This window comes from Equus przewalskii, chromosome X (genome assembly GCF_037783145.1).
Source record: "Equus przewalskii isolate Varuska chromosome X, EquPr2, whole genome shotgun sequence".
NCBI classification, from domain to species: domain Eukaryota; kingdom Metazoa; phylum Chordata; class Mammalia; order Perissodactyla; family Equidae; genus Equus; species Equus przewalskii.
In genome coordinates this window covers 36157656-36177621 of record NC_091863.1, presented here as the reverse complement: position 1 = coordinate 36177621, position 19966 = coordinate 36157656, and positions in this window count along the sequence as shown.

The following is a 19966-nucleotide window of genomic DNA, read 5'->3' as shown; positions in this document are numbered from 1 at the left end:
GCATTTGAAAAGATTGTGTATTCTGTGCTTTTTGGATGAAATGTTCTGCATGTATCCACTAAGTCCGTCTGGTCTAATGGATCATTTAAGGCCAATGTTTCCTTATTGATCTTCTGTTTGGATGATCTATCCATTGTTGTAAGTGGAGTGTTAAAGTCCCCTATTATTATTGTGTTACTGTCTATTTCTCTTTTTAGTCTGTTAATAATTGCCTTATATATTCAGGTGTTCCTATGTTGGGTGCCTAGATATTTACAAGTGTTATATCCTCTTGCTGGATTGTTCCCTTTATCATTTGTCTCTTGTTACAGTATTTGTTTTAAAGTCTATTTTGTCTGATAAATCTGGGGTGTTGCTACCACAGATTTCTTTTCATTGCCATTTGTATGGAGTATCTTTTCCATCCCTTCACTTTCAGTTTGTGAGTGTCCTTAGGTCTTAAGTGTGTCTCATGGATGCAGCATATATATGGGTTGTGTTTTTTAATCCAATCAGCCACTCTATGCCTTTTGATTGGAGTGTTTAGTCCATTGACATTTAAAGTAGCTATTGATAAGAATATACTTATTGACATTTCGTTACTTTTTTTCTGGGTGTTTTAGTAATTCTTCTCTGTCCCTTTCTTCTTGCTCTCTTCCCTTGTGGTTTGATGACTTTCTTTAGTATTATGTTTGGGTTCCTTTCTCTTAATTTTTTGTGTATTTACTATAAGTTTCTGGTTTGTGATTACCATGAGGTTCATATATAATACCCTAAGTATATAGCAATTTATATTAAGTTGATGGTTTCTTTAGTTTGACCTCTTGCTAAAAGCTCTACTCTTTTACTCCCCTCCTCCCACATTTTATGATTTTGATATCATATCTAACCTCTTTTTTTGTGCATGTGTATCTGTTAGTTTCTTACTAAAGAAATAGATAATTTTAGTACTTTTGTCATTTAACCTTCATATTAGCTTCGTAGGTGATTGATCTCCTACCTTTACTATATATTTGCCTTTACCAGTGATTTTATTGCTTTTAAAAAATAATTTTCTTATTCCTATTAGTGGTCTTCTCTTTTCCACTTAAATAAGTCACTTTACTATTTCTTGTAAGGCTGGTTTCTTGGTGATAAACTCCTTTAGTTTTTGCTTGTCTGGGAAACTATCTCTCCTTCCATTCTGAATGATAACCTTGCTAAATAACATATTCTTGGCCGTAGATTTTTCCTTTCAGCACTTTAAATATATTGTGCCACTCTCTTCTAGCCTGTATGGTTTCTGCTGAGAAGTCAGCTGATAGCCTTATGGGATTTCCTTTGTATGTAACTTATTGCCTCTCTCTTATGACTTTTAGAATTCTTTCTTTATCTTTAATTCTTGACACTTTAATTACAATGTGTCTTGGTGTGGGCCTCTTTGGGGTTATCTTGTTTGGTGCTGTCAGTGCTTCCTGTACCTGAATGTCTTTTCCTTCTTTAGGTTAGGAAAGTTTTCAGGTATTATTTCTTCAAATAGATTCTCTGGCCCTTTGTCTTTCTTTTCTCCTTCTGGGACACCTATAATACAGATGTTGGTGTGCTTGACATTGTCCCAGAGATCCCTTAGACTGTCCTCATCCTTTTGAATTGTTTTTTCTTTTGTCTGTTCAGCTTCAGTGATTTCCTCTAGTTTTTCATCCAGCTCACTGATCCATTCTTCTGTATCATCTACTCTGCTTTTGAGTCCCTCTAGTGAATTTTTCATTTCCAGTATTGCATTCTTCACTTCTTATTGGTTCTTTTTTATATTTTCCAATCTCTTGTTGAAGTTCTCACTGAGTTCATCCATTCTTCTCCCAAGATCAGTGAGCATCCTTATGACTCTTAGTTTGTACCCTTTGTCAGGTAGATTGTTTATCTCTGTTTTGTTTAGTTCTTTTTCTGGGGTTTTGTCCTGTTCCCTTACTTGGAGCACATTCCTTTTTCTCCTAATTTTACCTCTTTCTCTGTGCTTATATTTATGTATTAGATAGGTCAGCTACATCTCCTGATCTTGGAGAGGTGGCCTTATGTAAGAGATGCATTATGAGACCAAGCACTGTTCTTCCCTCTCATCACCAGTTCCAAATGTTCCAGGAGTTTCCCCTGTGTGGGCTACATGTGTCCTTTTGTTGTGGCAGGGTTGCTCTTGCTGCAGGTTCCTGGGGAGGCTAGGCTGTCCCCCTGGCTGGCTGATTGTAATGCTCAGCTGCATGTGGCTGCTATGGACGCTTCAGTCACTTCATTGGGCATGGGGAGTGCTAGGACAGTTGGCTGCAAGGTTTAATAGCACATTCTTGTTGCAGTTTTTCTGTTAAGTGAGAAGGCCCCCAGCATGGCTAGTTCCTAGGCTCAAGGGCTTACAATTGATGTAGGCCTCAGGCCTGCAAGGCTGTTGTTAGCTCTCTCAGGATTGCAGCAGGATTGGTCCAGCCCCAAGCCTGGGAATACCCGATTGTTTCAGGCTTTGGAAGTTGGGGCTGATCCCTTATGTGGCTGTTTGAGAAGCACAAGTCTGCTGAAGCTGATAAGTCCCACTGCCCACAGGGCCACACACCTCATCAACACAGTCCTGCCCCATGCATGCACCCTGCCCTACTGAGGTGGACCCAGTCACCCCACTTTAGTGGCCCCACACACTCCACCAAAGCAGGCCCACTCCTCATGCACACCCTACAGCACAGAGGAGGACCCACTTGCTGGTTGCAGAGTTTCCAGAGACCCCCCCCCCCACCTACTCGGACCCACAAGTTCCCCGAGGGCTTGCTATTGGGTGGAGCCAGTCCCTAGGATGGGTTGCCTGCCCTGGCTGAGCTTAATGAAATCAGTGCTCTAGTACGTGGGGCAGACCCTGGGCTAACAGGCCAATGGAAGAACTCCAATGGCATCTGCCAACGCCTGTGTCAGCACTCTTGTACTAGCTCACAATAATGGCTGCTGTCAATGTCTCAGTCCCTGGGGAGGTCTCACTTCTCACCGAGATGGGTTCAGAGCCTATCAAGTGAGTCTCTTCAACAAAGGACTGCACACTTTTCTTTTCAGTGATTTTAGGTTGCTTTCCAAAATGGGTGAATTTGTGTGTAGGCCCTTTAAGAGTAGGCTTTTTTCCCCTTATGTGCAATAGTTTTTCTGTGGGTATTCCCCATTGTAGTTAATAGCCAGCAAAGCCAGATATTATGACCCTTGTCTCAGCTGTGCTGAGTCCAAAAGCTGCTTATTGTGGTAATGCTCCCCTGCGCAGATCCCCCACTCCTCCAGGGAAGGGTTTGTACCTTAGGATTGCCCCTGGCTGGCCATGAAGCACTGTGGCTCGAAGATGGTTTTTTCTCCCCAGAAAGGAATTTCTGCCTCTTCTGCCTCAGTCAACACAGTCCCTTGTTGTGGGGGTTCTTTTTATCCAGTGTTCAGTTTTCTCTCAGCAGGTAATTCTTCCAAGAGTAGTTGTAAGTTTGTTGTGTCTGTGGGAGGACGTGAGTTCAGACTCCACCTATGCCACCATGTTGATACCGTCTCCTCCATGATTTTTTCTTAAAAATTTACATTTTCAGCCCAGCTAAAGTCTATTCTGGGATATAATGAAGTTAACTTAATTTTCCCACAAATATTTAGTCAAATTATATAATAAATGTGATTTTAAATGACACGGCTATCACATGCTAAGTTCTTTCTTTTTCTTTTTTTGAGGAAGATTAGCCCTGAGCTAACATCTGCTGCCAATCCTCCTCTTCTTGCTGAGGAAGACTGGCCCTGAGCTAACATCCATGCCCATCTTCCTATACTTTATATGTGGGACGCCTGCCACAGCATAGCTTGCCAAGCGGTGCCATGTCCACTTCAGGGATCCGAACCGGCAAACCCCAGACCACCGAAGCAGAACGTGTGCACTTAACCGCTGCAGCACTGGGCCAGCCCTGACATGCTAAGTTCTTATACATTCCTACATCTGTTCTGGACTTCCTATTTTTATTACCTGGAATTGTTTGTCTAGTCCTGCACCCCTAACACGTTGTTCAAATTATTGTGGCTTTATAATAAATTTCAACATTTGGTTTTAAGTCCCTTCTCATTTTTCTTTTAAAAATTTTCTTGGTTATTCTTACATGTTTATTCTTCTGGGTAAACTTTCAAAGCATTTTGTCTAGTTGCAAGAATGTTCAGTTGGTATTATATTAGGTTAGAAATGTATCACATTTATAAAGCAAACTGGGAAGAATTAACACTTTAAAAATTACGGATTTTCCTATCCAGAAATAAGTTGTATTTCTCCATTTTAAACTATTTTTTAAGTGTTTTTTGGTTTTCTTTAAGCAGTTTGCACGTTTCTTGTTGAGATCATTTGTAAACATGTTATATTTTTGGTTCATTTTGTGCATAAAATAATATTTATTTTTTAATATATGAAAATTATTGATACTTGTCTGTTTATGTTGTTATCCATCACTTCTTAGGAGTTATAACATTTTCATGGATGGTTTTCTTAAGTTTCAAGGTAGGTAAAAAAATCAAAAATACTTTTGTTCCCTTTCCAATATTTATACCTCGTATTTCTTTTCTTGTTTTACTATATTGTTTGGAACTTACAAGAAATGAAAAATAATAGCAATGATTTTAATCATCCTTATCTTATTCCCGACTTCAGCTGAAAAGCCTGTCAGAATGATATAAATTGTTGCTTCACAAAATATGCCATTTATCAAGTTAAGAAAGTTTTCTTCCAGTCCCAATTTACTACACATATTTATAATGAATGGATGTTTGATTTTATCATCTATTATTTAATTTGGGGACATCTATTGAAATTCTGGCTTTTTCCCTTGATGTGATATGTTATGTTAGTAGATTTTTGAGTATTAAATACGTTTGCCTGCCTGGTATAAACTCTTTTGCAGTATTGTATTGTATTGTATTCTTTTATTTTCATGCTGGATTCAGTTTGTCAATGCAATCTTTAGGATTTTTGTTTCCATATATTAGCTAGACTATTTAATAAGCTTTCTCTGTGAATGTTTAATCTTTATCAGGATTTGATATTGTGGTTTTGCTCATTTCATAAAATGAATTGGAAGCTTTCCATCATTTTCTCTACTTTGGAATTATTTAAATAACATTGGAATATTATAAAAATGAAAATAACTCAATACTTTATTTTTGACAAGGTTTGTAATCTCTTCCATGGTTTCTGGTCTATTCCAATGTCATACTTCTTGAACCAGTTCCTAGGACTCTTTCTCAGGAAAGTGCTTCTGGAAGGTTAGGGTGCACACAGATCCCTTAGGGATCTTATTGACGTGTAGATTCTGATTCGTGAGAACTACACCATGTAGTCCAAGTATCCCACTCCTTAATGAGTCACCTTAATTCACAGAAAGATAATAGAATATCTAAGTGGATGAATTATCTCTTAGGTCTTGTTCTCCAGAAGCGGATCTTAATTTGAGGACTCATGCACATGTGATTTATTTAAAAAGTGTTCCCAGGAGAAACTGTCACAGGAGTAGTGGGAAGAAGATAGAGGAGGGGAAGAAGTTGGGCCAGGGTATGAGTTTAGGTGATGTCCCAGCCTCAGCCTGATTCCGCAGGGAACTCTGGAGGAGAAATTACAACTCAGAGTTTGTCCTGACTTGGGGCAGAGGAACTGGGCTTTGTTCTCCCGCACCCATCAATCATTGGCTAAGGGCTTTGGGGTCCAAGGTTGAGATGGGGGAGTGATGTAAACTCCCAGGTAATTCCTGTCCTGGTGCTTGTGGGCAAAGTGGCTCCAGTGGCCCGAGGTCAGTCTTTGCAAAAAGAGTTGCAGAAGATGCATGAGGGGTACACACTGGTGAAAGGGATCCCAGGGGATCTGGGCAGGGCTAAAAGAGTGCTGGCTACTGGGTGGATTCTGTATCCCTCAAGTAACCCTCCCTAGACATTGTTTATTTCAGACAAACCTTAAGTTAAAAATAGGGCAACCGAAAGTTCAAGATTACACTCTATGATGCGTTCTGACAGTCAGTCCTTTTATGTTGGAACACTTTTGCAGACAATTGATTGCCTGGGAGTAAGGGGTAGACATCATTTTGTGAAAAGTGAGAAACCATCTGACAAGGGTGTGTGCCTGAATGGAGAGCCATATTACTTTGCTTTAAGGTGAGACATGGGAAAACTATGGGCAAAGCCAAGATTCTCCTGGAAAATTGTTTTTCATTTATTACAGTGCATAAACTCATGGGAAATAAAAGCCTGAAGCTCTACTCCATATAAAATAACAAAAATATCTTTAGCTTGGAATTTTTCAAGGCTTCAAAACATTAAAAATATCCCAGTAAATGACCCAAATTGTTTCCAACAATACAAGAAAACGAAATAAAATAATGTCTAAGGAAATTTACTCTGTATGCTAGTTTGTAATTTGAGGTCTACTAAAACATCTTTAATTTTAGAAAAGCTTATCAGCTGCACCTCTTTTGTGCAATTATTAGCTAGAGTGTCAGTAATCTGTTCAAATCATAATATTTGCATATAAGACAATATCTGTTATTCTCATCTCTATAGTAGGAAGGCATACATTCATCTTGTTCAAAAGTGGTATTGGATCTTTAACAAACAAATTACCTATTTGCACTGTGTCAGATTGTATTTTTCAAAGATGGATGATATAGATCTATCTATCTATCTATAAAACATACATAATTCTTCATGCCCTTCTTACAATATGACATTGACACTTCTCCATTCAGAGGTGGCTTCTGTGTTCCTTCCTTTGAACCTGGGTGAACTTTTGTAACTGCCTTGATCCGCGGTCTATGGCAGAAGTGCTGCTGTGTGACTTCTGAGGCCCAGTCACAATAGGCAATACTGCTCCTTTTCTCGCTACATTCACCCTTAAGACCTAGCTAACATGTTGTGAGGATGTCCAAGCTATGCAGAGAGGCTGCATGTGGGTGTTCCAGCTGACAGTCCCAACTAGGCCCCTAGCCAACAACCAGCATCAAACTCAGGCATGTAAGTGAATGAGCCTTCAGAGGATTCCAGCTCCCCTTTGAGCTGCCCCAGCTGAGGCCCTAGACGTTGTTCAGGGTGTGGAGGCAAGCTGTTTCCATGGTGCTGTCTGAACTCCTGACCCAATGAATCTATGAGAGATAATGAATGATTAGTGCCATTTTGAACTACTAAGTTTTGGGTTAATTTGTTAACTGAGACATATATCAGTAATCCATCTTTCTCCACTGATTTAAGACATCATTGTCATATACTAAACTTCCAAATAGACATGGGTCTATTTATGAACCCATATTTCATTGATCTGTTTAGTAGAATTTACCTAGGAAAGTGTCCTTTTGTGTCAGTATATATTTATATAGTATGGCAAAACACAAACTCCCAAATCTCTGTAGTTTAATACAACAAAGACTTATTTCACATTCACATGAATTCCATTGTGGGTCAGGCAACTCTTCAGGCCAGTTGTCTTCCATGCAGAGATTCAGTGACACTGGCTGCTTCTGTGTTGTAATGCCACTATCTTAATATATGGCCTCCAGGTCACCAAAGCATGGGAAGAGAGAACTCAAGAGTTTGTGCCCAGGATCATAAATGGTTTGACCCAGAAGTGACACCTTTTCTGCCTATTGGCCAGAATTAGTCACATATCATCTGATCAACAACAAGGGGGATGAGAAATGGGGAAGAGTACATGGACACTGGTTGAGCAGCAGATGTTTTTGCCACACCCTTCATTATTCATTGTTCATTTTCCTAGAAATTTCGTGGCTATTCTCATATATATTGTACCTGATTAATTTCAGAATCCAATATATTAAATTTTAATTGTTTTTATACAAAAATACTTCTTTTTTTTTTGGAGGGAGGAAATAAGCTAAAACAAAGAGGGACCAGAATGGTTCCCTATTTCATGTTGTTGGATGTTTTTATTTGTTGTTCCATTCTTACCAACCAAGACTCTTTCAGTCCCTAATTAAGTATTACTAATCATGATTTAATCTCTAGTTCATTTAGCTGAGGCCATAACCAATTCCTGGCTCCAGATCGAAAAGTTGAGGAAAGGTCAATGGCATTTTCAAATTTCCTTGATGATTTCTCCTCAGAGTAAGAAAGGATGTAAGAGTGGCCGGTAGTGGAATAACCATGTCTGAAGCATCATTACTCTGTAATTGAAACATTGGTCTGAGAAACCTAGACTTGAAATGGAAAATACACATATCACGTGAGGGAATGTCAAATAATTTAATAATTCTATAGTTTTGGAGGAGGAGAGAGTAAAATATAGCCCTATTAATGATAAGATAAAACGTTGTATTTGAAAGAAAAACAAACCCTGCTCAAAAAGCTTTGAAATAATTATATAATTTTAATTGAAATCTCTGAAAGAGTAAGCAAATTATGGAGTTTTGTCAGTTTTCTGTTGAGCTGGCAGGTAATTCCCCTTAGCAGAGTGAGGAGAAAGCTGTGCTGTTACTATTTGTATGTTCCTCATGTTCTGAATCTGTGTAGAAATATTCACCCATTGCGTTGGAACATGACACTTCAGGTCTATCTCAGGCCTGCCTTATGCAATAAATCACAGGTATTAGTTTGAGATTACATTGTGCTTGAATGTTTCTTTTCTTGGTGTGGGCAACCAAGAGTCTGCCTGGAGAAGTGGGTATTAGGCCTGTTCCAGGAGTTTAAATATTGACATAACCCAAGCAGGGTTCAGTTTGCAGTCTTTTTCTCTTTCACATTTCCTCCTAAGTTGATCCAGTCCCATGACTTTAAAAGGCACATACATGCTGATGACTCCAAAATTTATATCCATCATCCAGATCTCTCCCCTAAATTCCAGGTACTGTCCACCTCTCTATTTGGGTGTCTATTAGGCATTTCCAAATCAGAACTCTTGATTCCATCTCCACCCCCTCTACACGTTCCTTCAACCTTCCTTATTTCTGTCAATGACAGCATGATTAAATCCATTGTTCAGGACAAAAACCTATACATACTCCTTGATTCCTCTTTTTCCCTTCAAATCATAAAGTCAATCCACCAGCAAGTTCATTGAGAAATCTACATTCAGAGTATTTCCAGAATCCAACCACGTTTCACTACTCCACTACTACCAACTTAGTCCAAGTTTCTACTAAGAGGTAAGTGTTAATTTGTCCATGAATTAGCCCCTGTAGAGAAGGAATTTGCCTCCTGAAAATCTCCATAGAAACTGGCCAAGGCTAGTACTTCAGGCAATCAATCCTGGTCAGCCATGAGGCTTGGACCTCAGCCCTCCAAGCATGCCTGGATAAGGGCTGGTACTTCTCCAATCATGAGCACTGATGTGGCAAATCCTGCTGTTAGCTTTCTTTTTTGAAGAAGAAGAAGAAGATTAGCCCTGAGGTAACATCTGCTGTCAATCCCCCTCTTTCTGCTGAGGCAGACCAGCCCTGAGCTAACATCTGTGCCCATCTTCCTCTACTTTATATGTGAAATGCCTGCCACAGCATGGCTTGACGAGAGGTGCATAGGTCCTCATCTGGGATCTGAACCAGCGAACCCCGGACTGATGAAGCAGAATGTGCAAACTTAACCGCTGCGCCACCAGACTGGCCCCCTGGTGTTAGCTTTCTTTGTCATACAGCTGCAACAGGTAGCGTGGATCCTCATCTTACTCCCATAATGCTAGAAGAGATGCTGGCACGATAGGGATGGAACAAGGTTCTGCTATGTCGTCTTCTTATATCCTGATCCCTGATCACCTCAGAGGAGAGATTGGCAGGATAAAGATGGGACATGATTCTAGTGTATCATATTGCTATTACATTCTAGCTCCTCATTATATCAGGGAAGAGTCTGGTTCTTCCCTAACCATTCAGCTTAAAAGCCCCACATCCCAAAAGTCACATCCCTTTTCCACATCTGGCATCTGGGGTGAAGCCATCCCAGAGTGTGAGGGGCAAGGGGGATCACATATCTGCCCTGATCTTGTCTCCCGGTGAATGATCTTCCTGCAGGTCTCGTCCACGTGCCAGCAGAACACTTGTCCTGGTCATACGATAGGTGTTCTGTTATGTTCGAATCCGAACTCTTGTTTATGCCTCCCCCATCCACTGTACTCATTTTCTAATCTTCCCTATTTCAATTAAATGAGAACAGCAATCGATCACCAGTTGCTCATACCAAAAATCTAAGTATCATCACCAATTTCTCTTCTTTATCCAAACCATAAATTCAATCCATCAGCAAGTTCTGCAAGAGCTCTACTTTCAAAAATATAGTCAGAATTCAACCATGTTTCACTACATTGGCCTCCTAACCAGACTGCCTATTTCCACAAAAGACTCAAGGTTGCCTTTTATAAACATGAATCAAGTCTTGTCACCCTCTAGTTCAAAAGTCCCTAGTGGCTTCCCATCACATTTAGAATATAGTCTAAATGCCTCATCGTGGCTTATCAAGGCTCTACATGACTTGACCTTTTTCTTTTCTTCCACTCCTGCTGTTGTTTACTCTGCTCCAGCCACCGTGGCCTCCTTTCTTCATTGTGAACATGCCAAGTTTGCTCCCATCCTAAGGCTGTTCCCTCTGCCTGGAATGGTCTTCTCCTAGCCCTTGCATGACTCTTACTTCTCTCGTATCTCTGTTCAAATACCACTTCCTCCTGGGTGCATTTCCTGATCACCCAGCCTAAAATAATATTCCCCCTCACTCTGTATCCCCTTATCCCTTTTGATTTTCATCATGGCACTTATCATTACCTGAAAGCATATTGTATACTCGTTTACAAGCTTGTTGTCTGTCTCTAATGGAATTTCAGCTTCATGAGAGCTAGGACCTTGTCTGTCTTGTTTGCTACTCTATCTGCAAGGCCTAAGACAGGGCTTGGCACTGCTCAAAAATTATTTGTTGAATAAATGAATGAGTGGGACTGAAAAAAGTTCTGAAAATCATTTTTCAGATATCTGGGAAAATCAGAGGATACTGCTGAAAATATAATTATTCATCAATTCGGTAAGGAAGGTGGGGTTTTCTGCACTTAATACAGATTGAATAAGTAAATGGATAAAATGAAGCTGCTTGTATTCATCACGTAGAACAACCATGGAATACCTCTAAGCCTGTTATTTTTCTTTGACTCAAACCACCAAATATGTTTTTTAAAATTAAGTTTTAATTGAAAAAGTCATAAATTTGGGGCAGACAAACTGTTCAATATGTGAAAAAGTTCTTTTGGGAAAAATAAAGAAGTGTCAAATATGATGAGTGGTATCATTTTTGTGTGTGTGGGAGGAAGATCAAGAAATATAATCTTTCTCTGAATATCCAATCACTGACTATTCATCCTTTCAAAAGCATACGTTAATTATAAGCTGTCAGTACAAACTCCTACAACAATTATTTCTGTGTGAAATTGACCTAAAGTAGGATTCAAACTGACCTAACGTGAATTTGTTGAGCTACTAGTGAATGTAGTTTGTACCTGATGGCTGAGACACGCAAAGTTAATTAAAAATAGATTTCTAAATGAATGCCACATTTTATGCTAAAGGAAGTGAATATTTCTTAATACTGTGAAATTTAAGAATTTGAGAAAAGAAGACTTGACAGTAGAGTTTATTATTTTATAGCAAGAACATAAGAAATTGAAGTTCAAATATGACTGAAACAGTTCTGTTTCATTCTATGGGGAAAGTTGTTACTTCCTAGCCTGCCAGTAGTTTTATAGCATCATAATATGGAAGTCAAAGACTTGGGGCCTGTTTATAGCTGGGGCTGAGTTCACCGTTTCCTTAGGTGTTCTCCAACAGGGCCTTGTCAAACAATAACACGGAGCAATAATCTTTGAAATCTAAAGCAATGTCAGTTCAATGTCTCAAATAACCTTCACGATGAACCTCTTAAATTGGTTTTCTTTACCCATAAAACAGATGAAGTAACTGAGATTGTAAGATGTTAACAACTTTCCCAAAATTGCAGAGCCAGTAAGATTTTCCAGGCTGGGGCAACTGTGGTGTAATCGTTAAGAATGCAAAAAAATGGAGCAGCATTAGAGGAGAAGATAATCAGTTGGACTTAGTATCCCAGTGAGTGGTGTCAATGGGATATTCAAATGGTGATTGCTCGGGAATAAGTGGAAATTCTTGTTTTGAAGTTCAGAAAGTAGGCTAAGAACAGAAATTGACCTCAAGGTAACATTTGAACCATGAACTAGATAAATCACTCAGGTGGGTATTAGTGGAGAAGAGAATTGAGGCCATGAAGGAAAAGGATGCCAGGGTGGGAGTGGATCCTATAACATGATGAAGACTAAGGGAAGAAAGAATTTTAAGGAAGAGTTGCTCATTTGTGTCAGATACTACTGAGGGGTCCTGTGGAGTGAGGAACAAGACCTTTGAAATAAAATGGACCTTTGGAGTCTTTACTGCTAGCATGGAGCCCCTCAGCAGTTTGACAGAGTAGTAAGTGATGTAACTAAGCAACTAGCCCTATTTCTTACCTAAATAAGGAAGAGCTAATTTTAGAACAATAATGAAGCGCATAACACATTTTGTTAGAGTTTGTTTTTCTTCTTAAATATAAGTCCTTTTTTTCTCAAATGTTCTCCAGACTGCTTTGAATGCTTGCATTTTTAATTTTGTGTATAAAATGATTTTTCATTATCTTTATGGAGTAACTCACTGACAGAAGAATGTATTTAAAAAGAAAAGGGCTAGATAAAAATCTTTAGTTTTTTGTTACGCTAATAAAGTTATTCTTAAAGTGATTTTTATAAAGTTCAAAAGGTGCTTAAATTTAGAGCTGAGAGTCTTTTTTCTTTTGTCATCTTTTTATAAACCAAAGATTGTACTGATTTATGCCTTTGATGAGATGTACAGCATGTTGCAAGACAACGATGTCCTCTCAATGCTTTGAAGATGATCATAAAATGGCGGAAACGATGCCAAAAAAGATTATTCACTAAAATTAGCACATATCTAGTGGTTCATTAGTTTGAATTTACACTATGAAATTATTTAGAATTGGTTGACTGGGTATTTTTATAATGGCTAAAGATGTTCTTAACTCTAATTGAGCTTTAGAATTGCCTGGGGAGTTGGGGTTCGTTTTTTCCCCTGAGGCTGTCTCCTTAATTGGGTAATATTTTTGGGAGAAGGGGATGTGCCATGTTGTTGTGTTTCTAAAAAATAGACGATTTTTTAGAGTAGTTTTAACTTCACAGCAAAATTGAGCAGAAAGTACAGAGAGTTCCTATATTTCGCCTGTCCCCACACATGCACAAGCCTGCCCCCCGTGATATCAACTACCAGAGTGGTACATTTGTTACAATTGATGTACCTACATTGACATTATTATCACCTAAAGTCTATAGTTTACATCAGGATGGACTCTTGGTATTGTACATTCTATGAGTTTGGACAAATGTAAAATGATATGTGTCCATCATTATAATACATACAGACTATTTTCACTGCCTTAAAAATCCTCTATGCTCCATGTATTCATCCCTTTTCTATTCCAACCCCTGGCAACCACTGATCTTTTTACCGTCTCCATAATTTTGCCTTTTCCAGAATGTCATACAGTTGGAATCAAATCGTATGTCGACTTTACAGATTGTCTTCTTACACTTGGTAATGTGCATTTTAAAAAAAATTTCAGCTTTATTGTGGTATTATTGACATATAAAATTGTAAAGTATATGCATTTAAGGTTCCTCCATGTCTTTTTATGGCTTGATAGCTCATTTCTTCTTAGCATTGAATAATATTCCATTGTCTGGATGTACCACAGTTTACTTATTCATTCACCTACTGAAGGACATCTTGGTTGTGTCCAACTTCTGATGATTATGACTAAAGTTGCTGTAAACATCCGTGATCAGGTTTTTTTGTGGACATAAGTTTTCAACTCCTTTGGGTAAATAGCAAGGAGCATGATGGTTGGATTGTATGGCTAGATTATGTTTAGCTTTGTAAGAAACTGCCAAATTGTCTTCCAGAGTGGCATACTATTTTGCATTCTTACCCACAATGAATGACAGTTCCTGTTGTTCCACATCCTCACCAGTATTTCGTGTTGTCAGTGTTCTGGATTGTGGTTCTTCTAATAGATGTGCAGTGGTATCTCATTGTTGTTTTAATGTGTATTTATTTCCCTGATGTCGTATGATGTGGAGCATCTTTTTATATGCTTATTTGCCATTTGTATATCTTCTTTGTTGAAGTGGCTGTTCAGGTCTTTTGCCCATTTTTAAATCAGGTTGTTCATTTTCTTACTGTTGAGTTTAAGACTTCTTCATATATTTTGAATAACAGTTTTTTGCAGATGTCTTCTCCTAGTCTGTGGCTTTTCTTTTCATTCTCTTGACGTTGTCTTTCATGGAGAAGAAGTTCTAATTTAAGGAAGTCCAGCTTATCAATTAATTATTTAGTGGATTGTGCCTTTGGTATTGTACAGGAAACCTTTATTTTTTACTTATTTATTTTTATTTCTTGTCTTCTCATTCTTTTTTCCAGCTTTATTGAGACATAATTGACATATACCATTGTATAAGTTTAAGGTGTACAATGTGTTGATTTGAAATATTTACATATTACAAACTGATGACCACCATAGCATTCGCTAACATCTCCATCATGTCACATAATTACCATTTCTTTTTGGTGGTAAGAATGTTTAAAATGTACTCTTTTTGCAACTTTCAAGTATTATTAACTATAATCACCAGGCTGTACATTAGACCCCCAGAACTCATCCATCTTATAATTGGAAGCTTGTACCCTTTGACCAGCATCTCTCCATTTCCCCCATACCCCAATCCCTGGTAACCACTACTCTACTTTCTAAGAGTTTGGCTATTTAGATTCCACATATAAGTGATATCATATGGTATTTGTCTTTCTCTGTGTGACTTATTTCACTTAGCATAATGCCCTCAAATTTCATCCATGTTGTCCCAAATGGCAGGATTTTCTTCTTTCTCATGGCTGAATAATATTCTATTCCATATATATTCCATGTATATATATATATATATATATATATATATATATATATTACATCTTCTTTATCAATTCTTCTGTTGATGTGCACTTAGATTGTTTCTATATCTTGACTATTGTGAATAATGCTGCAATGACCATGGGAGTGCACATGTCTTCTTGAGATCCTGTTTCCATTTTCTTTGGATAGATATCCAAGAGTGGGATTGCCGGATCATATGGTAGTCCTATTTTTAATTTTTTGAGGAACCAAGGGGAGATTTAAAAAATACCAAATGCCCACTCTCCACCCCTAAAGAATCTGCTTTAATTAGACTGTGCAAGGCCTGGGTATCAGCATTTTTTTTATTAATGTTATGATAGATTACAACCTTGTGAGATTTCAGTTGTACATTTTTGTTAGTCATGTTGTGGGTACACCACTTCCCCCTCTGTGCCCTCCCCCCACCCCCCCCCCGGGTATCAGCATTTTAAAAACTCTTTCTTCAGTTCTAAATTTGAGATGCACAAGTCTAAAGCCGTAGTTCAATTTCTCTGGTTTTAGGCAATATCTTTCTATGATTAAAAAGCAAAACCAAAAGTGTTATTTGTTTTTCTAGTGAAAACTCACTATCCTGGTTCTCCTCCTATCTCTCTGACCTCTTCTTTTCAATCTCACTCAATGTAGGTGAGCTGCAGGGCTCCATCCCTGTTCCTCATCTTTAGCAAGATTCTCTCCCCTGGTGATCTCAATAAGCCACATGGCTTTAAATATCCTCCATAGGTTGACAACCTCCAAATGTATAGCTCCAGATCTGAAATTGCCCTCAAAATTCAGACTTGTGTATCATACCATCTTCTACATTTCAACTTGGACGTCTTATAAGAATGTCAAACTGAACCTGTTCCAAACTGAACTTAATGATTCCAGCCCCACCCCTCATCAAACCTGTGCTTCCCTCAGTCCACCATGGGGCAGGAATCATCCTGGAGTCTTCTTTTTGTCACCTCTCACATCCAATTCAGGAGAAAGTCTTGTATATTCTACCCCCAAAATACCTCCGAAATCTGTCGACTTTACTCCACCTGCACTACTTCAACCTTAGTGCAAGCCACCACTTTCTCTTGCCTGGGAGACTTCAGTGACCTCTCTCCTTTGACTCTTTGTCCCTTCGCACTTCCTCATCTATCCATGATCCATCACTACACATGAGCCAGAGTGAGCTTCTAAAAATGTAAATTATTGCTTTAAACTTACCCATGAATTCCCATCCAATTGCAAACAAAACTATATTAGTTTCCTAGGGCTACTGTATCAAAGTACCAAAAACTGGGTGGTTGAAAACAACAGAAATGTATTGCCTCACAGTTCTGGAGGCCTGAAGTCTGAAATCCAGGTTTCAGCAGGGCCATGTTTTCTTTGATGGCTTTAGGGGTGAATCCTTCCTTGTCTCTTCTGGCTTCTGTTGTTCGTCAGCAATCCTTGGGCTTCCTTGGTCCAGTCACATGACTCCTTTCCCTGTGTGTCTTCATATTATCTTCCCTCTGTCTGTCTCTGCGTCTAAAATTCTCCTGTTTGTAAGGACAACAGTCTTATTGGATTAGGGCTCACCCTAATGACATCATTTTAATTTGATTATTTCTGTAAAGACATGATTTCTAAATAAGGTTTCATTCTGAGGTACTGGAGGTTAGGATTGCAACATATCTTTTTTGGAGGGGACACAATTCAACCAATAACAAAAACCCAAACTCCCTACACTGGCCAATAAAGCTTTATGTGGTATATATGGCAACTGCTTTCATCTCTGATCACACCTTCTGCCACTTGCTCCTCTCATTCTGTTCCAGCCACCTTGGCATTTCTGCTTACCAGGTTTGCTCTTAGCCTATTAACTCATCTTCTTCCTCCACTACTTCAGATACTCTCTCGTTACTGTTTCATTTTCCTGATAGCATTTGTCCCTCTCAGAAGTCACCTGGGTATATATTGTCTCTCTTGCTGTGGCACATACTACTGGTTATCTACCCAACTAATCTTCGTCCTCTTTTATCACTAAGAATCTGACTATGTCTAGTCTGCCGTGCACCCAGCCTCAGGGCATGGATCATGACTGGGCCAGGCCAGTCATAGCAATTGTGTTTCCTTTTGCAGAGATTACTGTTGGGGTGGGAATGTGGCCAAGTTCTGGTCACTGGGATGCAAGGGGAAACCCTTGGGCTTTCTGGAAAGATTTTCCTCCTGATTGAAGAAGCAGACAAAGAACAAGTACTTTTCTCCTTCCTTCTTGACTTCTGAATTTAGATGTGATTTCTAAAGTTCCACCAGCTATCTTCTATCCATGAATTGACCTGCCAGAGAAGAAAAGAAGCCAACAATGCTGAGCTTGATGGAAGCGGAAGGAGCTTGAGTTTTGATAATGCCACGGCCACTGTACCAACCCTAGAACTATCTACTTCCTGATTGAGCGCCATAAATGTCCTTATGTTTTAAGCCATTGATACTCAAGTTTTTTGTGATTTGCCTTGAAAGCATCCTTACTGACATACTTCTCCACCATCACCATGGAAACTTTGTCTGTTTTATCCAATGCTGGAGCCCTTGAATGAGAATAACATCTGACAGGTAGGAGACACTTAAAGAATATTCGTTAATTGAATGTATGAATAAATGAAAGTACCTATTTGAACCCCAGCACGCTACTTATCTTTGCTTCTCTGCCTCAGTTGTCTTCTTCCACTTACATAATCTCTCCTTTGTCTCAGACTGCCTTACCACCCTATTCTCTCCTTATCTGGCCCCAGCTCCTAGCCTGACTCCTCTGTTCACCATATCCTCCTGGCTCACATAGCTTAGGTTTAGGCTCAGCCAAATGTCTGATTATGTGTTGCCCCACAAACTCACCCTTGTCCTCTGGTTCCCATTCTGTGCCTTTAAAGCTCAGACCCAATGGAATTCTCCTGGATGAACGACCTCCAATCTCGTTGTATCTTTTGCTTTTCTTGTGGCCCTGATCATGTTCTAGCTTGCAGTGTCTCCATAAGAGAACATTTATTTCTTCTCTACAGTATCATAAACACCTTAAGAACCGGATTCATGTCCTACTTTTATTTGTGCCCCTCCCAAATAGCAGATCATTACTATAAGAGAGTTGCTCAGTGAATTTCTGTTGAATAGGGGCAGCATGGAATAGTGGCTAAACCATGGTACTTTGGAGTCAGGAAACCAGAGCTCATATCTGCCATTTGCTTGCTGTGTCAAGCACAAGGAAGTCACCTAACCTTGCAGAGCCTCAGTTTCTCCATTTATAAAATAGAGAATAATAGTATTTACCTCATAGGATTGTTGTGTATCTCTCTAAAAGAGATAATACATATAGAATATTTGGCACAGATTCCCATAGAGAGTAAGAACCCATTAAATAGTTGCTATTATTATTAATAGGTATTTTTAGATGAATATTATCATATTTATGAGGATGATAAAGGTTAGTATTCTCAAGATAATTATAAACCATGCCTATCAAACTACATTGGTATGTTGGGATTTTGCATACACACACACACACACACACACACACACACACACATCTGTATCCATGATGTCAAATATTACTGCTTTTCAGTGGGCATCTTGATAAGTACCAATACATAAGAACTATGGATCTTGCTATATACCCACATAGGAATTTTCCACTTTTGAAATGTTATAGCAGAGACTATAGCTGACTGACATTGAATCTAAAAACATTTGTTTGTTTTGGAAAGTAGCTAGGAGGAAGTAGAGGCTACATTTCCATTTGTATGTTAATGATGTTAGTTCCCCTATATTTGGAAAATGTAGTGTTCAGGTCAGGTTGCCAACCTTAAAAACTGTCTCTAGCTAATTAAAGCAGAAAGGAATTTATTGGAGAGATCTTAGTGGGCGTGGTGATTGGGGGCAGTTCACAGAGTCACCAGGAAACCTGGAGATTCAGGCTCATTAAATGATGATGAACACAAATGTAGCCAAAAAGACCAGACTGCTAAGGATGCTTTCTTGGACCCTGTGTTCCCAGGACACCCACCGTCACGTGGCTGGGCTCTGTTGCCCCCAACATTGGCTGCTATAACCTCCAGGCTCTCGATTCCAAAGTGACCTCTGAATGTCTGCATGCCTTGGCCACTCCTCCTGCATGGCATATCTGGTGAGCCAGGCTTGATTGCACCTTGCTCTCCAGCAGCCCTGAGGAGGGCAGAGGAAACACCTGCTCCTTTCAGGTTCTGCAGGGAGGAGGCAGGTCCCGCCTCCCACCTGCCTTGGGATTACCCAGCCCTCCAGGGGTGTTTAGATGCTGGGTGACTCCTGTAAATATCCACTAGAGCTACCAAGAGAGAGGCAACCTGAAAAAAGTACCAGAAATGAAAGGAGTGGCGCCTTGAAGGATTTCCCGTCAAGCTGACAGACATCTCTTTCTCCAAACTTTTTCCATCCTGAGTGCATATGAAATAATAGCAGGAGTATTTTCATCCTTTTTGCATGGATAGAAATTTAAAGGGAGCCCTTCTTTCTCAGCAATGGTAACGATGGCCAGTAACCACATGTGACACAGTAACCTTTCTAAAAAGCATGGTGCTGTGATGAAAAGAGTTACTGTTGCCAGATACCTATTGGTAGGCTCAGAAACAAGTCCCCTGGAGCCCAACGGGCGGAGGCAAAGCCTCCCTTTTGAAAGGGGCAGCAGATGGTATTCTTCGCCACCCCTGACAGAATAACGGCTGGAGGAAGCAGTGGGGCTCCATCTGGGAGACAGCCTGTCTTCTGTGGCCAAGCAGTCAATATGTTTGCAATCTTTACACTTTCTGTGGTGCTCTTGCAGAAGGGCAGATTGTAGAAGGCTGGAAAATTCCAACCAGGAAGAACCACACCATTTCATGTTACTTCAGAGCAGATAGAGTGACTCTGAGAACCCAAAGGAAAAGATAGCAGGGTGGAGTGGTGAACATATGTTGAGAAAGCCACACATCATTTATTA